This window comes from Peromyscus maniculatus, chromosome 1 (genome assembly GCF_049852395.1).
Source record: "Peromyscus maniculatus bairdii isolate BWxNUB_F1_BW_parent chromosome 1, HU_Pman_BW_mat_3.1, whole genome shotgun sequence".
Taxonomy (NCBI): Eukaryota; Metazoa; Chordata; class Mammalia; order Rodentia; family Cricetidae; genus Peromyscus; species Peromyscus maniculatus.
Genome location: NC_134852.1, coordinates 6,679,113 through 6,689,686, shown reverse-complemented (window position 1 = coordinate 6,689,686; position 10,574 = coordinate 6,679,113). Strand labels below are relative to the sequence as shown.

The 10,574-nt window shown below is 41.0% G+C and overlaps 1 pseudogene; it reads left to right on the top strand.

The window, feature by feature from the left end:
* The first annotated feature begins 783 nt into the window (after positions 1-783).
* Positions 784-1,453, top strand: LOC102910959 (adenylate kinase 4, mitochondrial pseudogene; annotated as a pseudogene).
* The last annotated feature ends 9,121 nt before the right edge of the window (positions 1,454-10,574 follow it).

The window sequence follows — 10,574 nt, the reverse complement described above, 5'->3', positions numbered from 1 at the left end:
CAAGTAATTACACAGAAAATTTCAAAATGACTAGCCACAAGGAACATGCAAATTTAAACCACAATAAGGCTTTCATTTTCCATTTTTAAAAAGGACAAAGATAAAATCATGCCGTAGTTAAACATTCATGTAGACAGTCAGATATTATGAATGGGAACCAAAATGGTACAAACATTCTGTGAAACAATTTGGTAAGTTTTTGGAAAATCAAATACCTAGGTTTTCTTTGATCATAGAAAAATTCATGTTTGGATGTATCAGTTTCACCTGTCAATGGGAAGCAAAATGGTACAACCACCCTGAAAAGCAACTTGACAATTTTATTTTGTGTGTGAGTGAACAATTCTTTAGTTCATACCAAGTATCTTGTGAAACAGCAGGAAACTGGGGAAAATTGGATCCCAACCAGAAATAGGTAAATCTAAAATTATTCCATGGGACCCTCCTCTCTACATGAAATTATCCTAATTTTTTTGAGAAATCACTGACACATTGGTGTTTAACAGACAGCCCCACCAAGAAAAGAAAACTGGGCCGGCGAATCCCCGCTTGCAGAGGAGCTGAGGCAGGGCCTGTTGGGCAAAGTGCATGGGCTGAGATCCAGGCCACCCCCTCCCCGCCAAAGCCGTGGCTTCCAAATTCCTGTGTGTGGTCATCCTGGGCCTGACCGGCTAGGGTAAGGGCACCGTGTGCCAGAGGATCGCCCAGAACTTTGGCCTCCGGCATCTCTCCAGCGGCCACTTCTTGCGGGAGAACCTCAAGGCCAGCATGGAAATTGGTGACATGGCAAAGCAGTACCTAGAAAAAGGTCTTTTGGTTCTAGATCATGTGATCACACGCTTAATGGTGTCAGAACTGGAGACCCGGAGCACCGAACACTGGCTGCTAGATGGGTTCCATGAGACATTAGTACAGGCAGAAGCCTTGGACAGAACCTGTGATGTGGACCTTGTGGTCAGTTTTAATATTCCTTTTGAGACACTTGAGGATCGTCTGAGCCAACGATGGGTTCACTCTTCTAGTGGGAGAGTCTATAACCTGGACTTCAACCCGCCTCAAGTGCAGGGGATTGATGACGTCACTGGTGAGCCACTGGTCCAGCAGGAAGGTGATAAACCTGAAGCAGTTGCTGCCAGGCACAAGGCTGCGGTGAAAACAGTCATCGAACTGTACAAGAGCTGAGGAGTGCTCCACCAGTTTTCTGGGACGGAGACTAACAAAACATGGCCTTATGTTTATATGCTTTTCTCAAACAAGATCGCACCTATTCAATCCAAGGAAGCATACTGAGCCTGCCATCGGAAGAACCAAGACGACATGGTCGTTCACTCAATCATGCGTGTAGTCCTGGTGCCCTGGCCAAATTAGAAGCTAGCTGAGACAGCGTGCAACATCTTTTCTAGTTTAAGTGATGAAGTAATGAGGCAAATCTAGTGGGTAGAAAGAATTCATGAAGAAGAAACCCTCCTTGCCTTTGAAAAAAAGGTATAGCTCTGCGGGTACATCACGCCCTTCACGGGAAAGTGAGTACAAACTGGATTTCCACCAGTGTTGAGCCTGCACTAGGTGGGTTGACAGCCACATGCTGCTCTCATAGCCTTTTTGCATGAGATGGCGGAGGAAGCTCTGGTTCATGCCACCTTCCACACAGGCTGTTGAACCACAATACTGTAAGCCTGAGAACTTGAAGGGCCGTGGTCCCAGCTTGTCCTCTGCCATACTCTCTTGATGACAATTGAATAGATGCTGACTGCGCTCAGTGACTGCTTCTCCACAGTGACGGTTTCTCCCTCCAATCTTAGACATCCTAGTTTCTGCTGACTGTGTCTTCTCTCGTCTGCTTGCTCGCTTCATAGGCTGTTCAGTAACATGATAGTTTCTGCCTTTATCCCTCTAACTTCCTCTTTCTACAAATTGAGAACCAGGGGGCTGGATTCAATCCCTTCATCCTGGGATCTGAGCTAGGCAGAAAGCTTACTTGGTTAAACAGCTGCTCTGACTGTCTTGAACCTACTCTGTACCTTTTATTGTTTAAAAAAAGATTCCTCAAAGTCTTTGGGAATTCTCAAAAACAAAGGAAATGCTCACTTGAGGAAAAGTGGGGTGATCATATCTTCTGCATAAATGTAGTAATTGTATGGAAATCACTGGACTAAAGAGGTGGTCTAGGCTTCTTTAGTCAAGGCAAGATGAATATTGAACATGCTGCTAGATATTAATGCTGACAGTGTTTTTCTTCTGTGAGTGATCCAAGAAGAGGGTAAGAAGTCAGCAAAGGGAATAAGCCTGTGGGCTTGGAGCGTCTTGCACTAGATGTACATTGCGCCTGCACTGAGAAAGACCATTATGGGAATGCAGACTCTTTTTGTTTTCTTCCGATTCCAAAGATGCAGTCTATAGGTGGCCATAAAGTCCAGAAATGAAGATGCTTATATTTTGTCTATCATCATATGTCAATAAAGCATTTGTTAAAGACTTCCCTGGTTTTCCAGACTTGTTGGCCACCTTGTATATAATTCTTACTCTTCTCTTGGAAAAATGAGGAAATTTCTTCCCGCTGCCTTAAAAAGGTGTCCTGCCCCAGCCTGTTCCCAGGGAGCATCCTTTATTACTGGTGATTTAGTGTGACATCTCATAGTCTGTGTGGGGGCGGGGTGTGGGGTGGATTTAGCACTTTAGTGGTATTGAAACATTACATTCTGAAGGCGTCCTGTGAATCCCCAGGCCAGTCACTGCCATCCGCACATCCTGTGTGCTCATGAGTCTCTCTTCCTCGCTGCACTGCCTGGACTCTTGTGGTTCCTCTCAGTTGTCCTGCCATGTGCATGTTCTTTGACTGCCTTAGTGGAAATGCAGACCAGCATCCCTCATGCTCTCCTCACAGAGAAATCTAGGTAAGCTTCTGACATGCAGGCGCTGCCTGGCCCAGGTCTGTGACCATCCGGGCATCATCACATTGATGCTGGGCACTTTGGAAGCTTGCATTTGGCTGTCACTTGGTAGGGGTCAGGAGAAACAGATAAAGCCCCTGGGGTTTCCTGGGAAAGCAGGTCAGGTGTGGGAAACTGTACAGTTTAGAGGAGGATCACCCAAGGGAAGTAGAGAGTTAAAGGAATTCTGGGTAACCTGAGTGTGTGTGTGTGTGTGTGGGGGGGCTATCTTCCAACTTCTTTCTTCACCTCTTGTAGATATTGGGAAGAGCAATAGGGTGTGACCAGGCCCCTGCCTGCACACTCTGTTACTCCCCCCTTTTTTTCCTTTGCATTTCAAGCTACTATGGTAGCCACCACTGGGACAGTAGGGGTCAGGAGTGTCTTCTGGTGTGACCAGCAAGGGGCAACACCCATCGTTTCCAAGGTCTTCGCTGATTCTCATGTCCATTGACCTAAAAAAAGACCTCTGGTTTTTTCTATTGGACTCGCCTGTTCTCTTCTAAACAATTTTGTAGAAAGAGCGTTAATACTGAAACTGTCTTGACAAAGGTGGGGTGAAAGGGGCATCTTCTCCTTCCTGCCCAAGCATGCCTTTCCTTCAGTGGTGGCTCCTGAGACTCCTGTGACTTGAATCACAGACGCTGCCTGGCTCTTCACTCAGTTTGTTTCCCACAATCCTCTTGCTCAGAGTTTGGGAAACCCTGCATGTTTGTTTCTTCAGTATTATAACAAAAAGGGGCTATGAAGGAGGCCATCTGAGTGGACTGTGCACTCTCAGGACCTCTCTAAGCATCTTGGTGAATCTTCCCAGCATACCATGAGGTGGACACAGACAAGGAGTCCAAACAGTGCAGCTATGACTCAGTTCCAGGTTTTGCTCCTTCAGAAACCACAGCCTTTTATTGGATGTTAGCTGTCTGTTTTGCCCTAAGCAACCCAGGACCATGAATGAGCCTGGTTAGGTCTGCTTGTGGGCTCAGAAGAGTGGCAGACATCATTGGAGTGGCTGCAGGAGACTTTCTTTACTCTCTTTGCTTAAGCAAAGGAAATTGCTAGAAGGGTCCTCTAAATACAAGGCACCGAGGCAGGCTGGAATCAGACCCAGGCTGATTGGCCTCTATTCCAGGTGTCTGGAAGCCATGAAGACATATGAACAAAGCCTGCACCTATTAAACCATGAAAGTTAGCCATAAATGCCACTCCTTATTTTTGGTGTGGCAAATTGCACAGTTTTTGCCAGAATAAATGCCATCATCTGTGCCTCAGGGCACCCCTTGGTTTGACCATTCAGTGTGTAGTTGGGTGTGAAGGGGATAGGCGGAGCCATTGCTCAGATGGCAAAGGTTCACATGTGACATTGGTAGAGACTCTAGTGACAGACAACTATAGGAAGTCAACAAAAAGTTCTTGTTTAAAATCTTTGAAAGGATCATCACCTCTCTGGGATTGGGGAAAAGGGAAGAAAATGGAAAACTTGGTGTTTGTGGAAATTGCAAGCAATGTTTGGGCTCCAGGCTCTTTTCTAGTTTTATGAGAGTTTGTACTACTGAATTTGTTGATTTTACTTTTGTTTCTGAGATGAATAGATTTCTGGGGAATATATTGAACTCTTATGGCATTTCACTGTGACCCGCAAAAGCTCTCTTGTCCATTGGACTCCTGGAGCTCCGCCTGGGACCTGGCCATGGATCTCTGCATCTGCTTCCATCAGTCACTGGATGAGGGCTCTATTATGACAGTTAGGGTATTCAGCCATCCAATGACCAGAGTAGGTCTGCTCAGGCACCCTCTCGATCATTGCCAGTAGTCTATGGTGGAGGTATCTTTGTGGATTCCTGGGGACCTCCCTAGCACTCTGCTTTTCCCTATTCCTATGGTGTATCCATTTATCATGGTATCTCTTTCTTTGTTCTTCCTCTCTGTTCCTGATCCAGCTCAAACCTCCCGCTCTCCTAAGCTGTCTTTCCCCCACCCTTGCCCTCCATGCCTCCCCCACATCCAGTTTGCTCATGTAGATCTCATCCATTTCTCCATCACTGGGTGATCCCTGTCTTTCCTAGGGTCCTCTTTACTAGATAGCCTGCCTGGAGCTGTGGGTTGCAGTCTGGTTATCCTTTGCTTTATATCTAGTATACACTTATGAGTGAGTACATACCATGTTTGTCTTTCTGAGTCTGGGATACCTCACTCAAGATGGTATTTTCTAGTTTAATCCATTTGCCTGCAAACTTCATGATGTCATTGTTTTGCTCTGATGAGTAGTACTCCACTGTGTATATGTACCACATTTTATTTATCCATTCTTCAGTTGAAGGGTATCTAGGTTGTTTCCAGATTCTGGCTATTACAAATAATGCTATGAACACAGTTGAGCATGTGTCTTTGTAGTATGATTGAGAATTCTTTGGGTATATGCCCAAGAGTGGTATAGCTGGGTCTTGAGGAAGATTGATTCCCAATTTTCTGAGAAAGCACCATACTGATTTCCAAAGTGGCTGTATAAGTTTGCATTCCCACCAACAGTGTAGGAGTGTTCCCCTTGCTCTACATTCTCTCCAGCATAAGCTGTCTTCAGTGTTTTTGATCTTAGCCACTCTGACAGGTGTAAGATGGTATCTGAGTAGTTTTGATTTGCATTTCCCTGATGATTAAGGATGTTGAGCAATTCATTAAATGTCTTTCAGCCATCTGAGCTTCTTCTGTTGAGAATTCTCTGTTTAGCTCTATAGCCCATTTTTTTTTAAAAAAATTGGACTGTTAGGTATTTCGATGTCTAATTTCTTGAGTTCTTTATATATACTGTAGATCAGCCCTTTGTCAGATGTGGGGTTGGTGAAGATCTTTTCCCATGATATAGGCTGTGGTTTTGTCTTACAAAAGCTTCTCAGGTTTAAGAGGTCCCATTTATTAATTGTTTCCTCTCAATGTCTGTGCTACTGGTATACAATTAGGAAGTCATTTCTGGTGCCAGTGTATTCAAGACTACTTCCTACTTTCTCTTCTATCAGGTTCAGAGTAACTGGATTTATGTTGAGGACTTTGGTCCATTTAGACTTAAGTTTTGTGCATGATGACAGGTATGGATCTATTTGCAATCTTCTACATGTTGACATCCAGTTATGCCAGCACCATTTGTTGAAGATGCTTTCTTTTTTTCCACGGTACAGTTTTGTCTTCTTCATCAAAAATCAAGTGTGCATAGGTGTGTGGATTAATGTAAGGGGCTTCAGTTCAGTTCCATTGGTCCACGTGTCAGTTTTTATGCCAGTACCAAGCTGTTTTTAATACTGTAGCTCTAGAGTAGAGCTTGAAGTCAGGTATTGTGATGCCTCCAGAGGTTGTTTTATTGTATAGGGTTCTTTTAGCTATCCTGGATTTTTTGTTTTTTCATATGAAGTTGAGTATTGTTCTTTCCAGGTATGTGAAGAATTATGTTGGGATTTTGATGGAGATGTACTGAATCTGTAGATTGCTTTTGCTAAGATTGCCATTTTTACTATGTTAATCCTCCCTATCCATGAACATGGGAGATCTTTCCATTTTCTGATATCTTCTTCAATTTCTTTCTTCAGAGACTTAAAGTTCGTGTCATATAGGTCCTTCACGTGCTTAGTTAGAGTTACCCCAAGGTATTTTATATTATTTGTGGCTATTGTAATGGGTGATGTTTCTCTGATTTTTTTCTCAGCCAATTTGTCATTTGTATATAGGAGGGCTATGACTTTTTTGAGTTAATCTTGAATCCTGCCACCTTACTGAAGGAGTTTATCAGCTGTAGGAGTTCCTTGGTTGAATTTTTGGGGTCACTTATGTACACTATCATATCATCTGCAAATAGTGAAAGTTTGACTTCTTCCTTTCCAATTGTATACCTTTGATCTCCTCTTGTCTTATTGCTCTAGCTAGAGCTTCAAGTACTATATTGAATAAATATGGGGAGAGTGGACAGCCTTGTCTTGTTCCTGATTTTAGTGGAATTGCTTTGAGTTTCTCTCCATTTAATTTGATGGTGGCTGTTGGCTTGCTGTAAATTGCCTTTATTATGTTTAGGTATGTTCCCTGTATTCCTGATCTCTCCAAGACCTTTGTCATGAAGGAGTGTTGAATTTTGTCAAAGGCCTTTTCAGCATCTAATGAAATGATCATGTGGTTTTTTTTCTTTCAGTTTATTTATATGGTGTATTACATTGACAGACTTTCATATGTTGAAACAACCTTGCATTTCTGGGATGAAGCCAACTTGATCGTGGTGGATAATTTTATTGATGTGTTCTTGGAGTCTGTCTGCTAATATTTTATTGAGTATTTTTGCATCAATGTTCATGAGGGAGATTGTTCTGTAATTTTCTTTGTTACATCTTTGTTTGGCTTGGGAATCAGAGTAACTGTAGCCTCATAAAAGGAGTTTGGTAATGTTCCTTCTGCTTCTATTGTGTGGAACAATTTAAAGAGTATTGGTATTACCTCTTCTTTGAAGATCTAGTAGAAATCTGTGTTGAAACCATCTGGTCCTGGGCTTTTTATGATTGGGACTTTTAATGACTGTTTCTATTTCCTTAGGGGTTATCGGTCTATTTAAATAGTTTATCTGGTCTTGATTTATCTTTGGTATGTGGTACCTATCCAGAAAATTGTTCATTTCTTTTAGATTTTCCAATTTTGTGGAGTACAGGTGTTTGATGTATGACTTGATGATTCTCTGGATTTCCTCATTGTCAGTTGTTATGTCTCCTTTTCCATTTGATTGTTAATTTGGATGCTCCCTCTCTGCCTTTTGGTTAGTCTGGATAAGGGCTTGTCTATCTTGTTGATTTTCTCAAAGAACCAACTCTTTGTTTCATTGATTCTTTGTATTGTTCTCTTTGTTTCTATTTTATTGATTTCAGCTCTCAATTTGATTATTTCCTGGCATCTATTCTTCCTGAATAACTTTGCTTGTTTTTGTTCTAGAGCCTTCAAGTATGCTGTTAAGTCACTAGTGTGAGATTTCTCCAACTTCTTTATGTGGGCATTTACTGCTATGAATTTTCCTCTTAGCATTGCTTTCATAGTGTCCTATAAGTTTGGGTATGTAGTACTTTCGTTTTCATTGAATTCTAGGAAGTCTTTAATTTTTTTATTTATTTCTTCCTTGACCCCTTTGTGATTCAGTTGAGCATTGTTCAGCTTCCATGAGACTGTAGGCTTTCTGTAATTTTTGTTGTTATTGAAATCTAAATAAAAACCATGATGGTCTGATAGAATACAGGAGGTTATTCCATTTTTTTGTATCTGTTGAGATTATTTTGTAACTGAGTATTGGGTCAATTTTAGAGATGGTTCCATGGGGTGCTGAGAAGAAGGTACATTCTTTTCTGTTAGGGTGGAATGCTAAGCTTCGATCTGGCAGATCTGTCCAGTGGTGAGAGTGGGATGTTGGAGTCTCCCACTGTTAATGTGTGGGGTTTTATGTGTGATTTAAGCTTTAATAATGTTTCTTTTACATATGTGGGCATCCTTGTGTTTGGGGCATAAATGTTCAAAATTGAAACTTCATCTTGGTAGATCTTTCCTGTGATGAATATGTAGTATCCTTCTTGATCTCTTTTGACTGATTTTAGTTTGAAATCTATTTTGTTGGATATTAGGATAGCTACACCAGCTTGCTTCTTAAGACCATTTGATTGGAAAGACTTTTCCTAGCCTCTTACTCTGAGGTATCTTTGAAGTTGAGGTGTGTTTCTTGTATGCAGCAGAGAGATGGTTCCTGCTTTCATATCCATTCTGTTAGCCTGTGTCTTTTTATAGGTGAATTAAGTCCATTGATATTAAGGAATATTATTGACCAATGATTGTTAATTCCTGTTATCTTTTGGTGGTAGTGTGTGTTCATTTCTCTTCTGCTGTGGGGTTATCTATTGCCTGTGTTTTCATGGGTGTATCTGACTTCCTTAGGTTGGAATTTTCCTTCTAGTGATTTATGTAGGCTGGATTTGTAGATAGGTATTGTTTAAATCTGATTTTGTCTTGGAATGTTTTGGTCACTCCGTCTATGGTGATTGAAAGTTTTGCTGGGTATACTAGTCTAGGCTGGCATCCATGGTCTCTTAGTGTCTGCATTACATCTGTCCAGGTCCTTCTGGCTTACAAAGTGTCCATTAAGAAATTTTCAATCAAACATTGCATAGGTAGCCAAGGAGTAGTGAACAGCAGCTACTACAGTAGCAGAAGCCATGCATCTATGGGCATGAATGGAATGGGAGGGATGTCTAGCATGTCCAGTATGAGTGGTGGATGGGGAATGTAATTGATTTTGATCACTGACTCTTGGTCATTTTTTTTTTAAAAACTTCAGTTTAATAGTTTTGAAATCTAGCCTTGTGATTGATGCCTCCCCTTAAGTGAACATTGGCATCACTCAAAGGACCTCAGTTCAATGTTGAACATAGTCACCTAGGATGATACAGTGAAGTTGAGAGAACTGTAACTGTTAAACAATTCCCAGCTTTTCTCTAGTTACTGTAGGATGTACGTAAGCAGTAAGCGTATTTAGGTTAAAGCAGTTGAATTATGTTAAATGTTGCTCTTATACATACATTACATTGAACACTGTTGGTGCATGTTAAAAAGACATGCTTTTTTGTAAAACTCAATATAGGAGCTGCGTCTACAATTAAAGTGAAACATTTGGCATGTTTGTTCTAATTTCATTTGATAAACCTGTAAGGCAGGTGAGTTTAAAGCTCCCCCCCCCCCTTTTTTTAAGTTAATGGAGTAATTTTGACAAGCAATATCATTTACTTTAGGATTTTTGGTCTTGGTGTTTGTATGAAATTCTGAGGCCTTGATTTAAGTCTTTCATTGTATTGTGATTTCCTTTTAGGTGTATTACGCTAAGTGAACATTGTCAAATAAATTTTCCTTTTAAAAGCTACAAAAAAAAGAAGTTGGGTGTTATTCTGATGGGTCTGTCTTTATGAGCAACTTGACCTTTTTCCTTTGCTGCTCTTAATATTCTTTTTTATTCTGTATGTTTAGTTGTTTAATTATTATGTGTCAAGGGGACTTTTTTGGGGGGGTCTAGTCTGTTTGGTGTTCTATAGGCTTCTTGTATTTTCATAGGTATTTACTTCTTTAAGTTGGGAAAGTTTTTTTCTATGACCTTGTTGAATATATTTTCTGTGCCGTTGAGTGGGTATTCTTCTCCTTCTTCTATCCCTATTATTCTTAGGTTTGACCTTTTCATGGTGTCCCAGATTTCTTGGACATTTTGTATTGACATTTTTGGCTTTGGTATTTTCTTTGACTGACAAATCTATTTCCTCTATTGTATCCCTTACACCAGAGATTCTCTCTTCCATCTCCTGTATTCTGTTGGTTATGCTTGCATCTTTGTTTCCTGTTTGTTTACTCAGATTTTCTATTTCCAGCATTCCCTCTGTTTGTGTCTTCTTCATTGTTTTTATTTCCCTTTTCAGATCTTGAACTGTTTCCCTCACCTGTTTAATTGCTTCTTCATGGCTTTCATGGCTTTCTTTAAGGGATTATTGATTTCTTCCAATTTTTTGTTTGCCTTTCCCTCAGTTTCTTTAAGAGAATTTTCAATTTTTCTTGAAAGGCCTGTAGCATCTTTATAAAGCTATTTTATGGTCACTTTCTTCT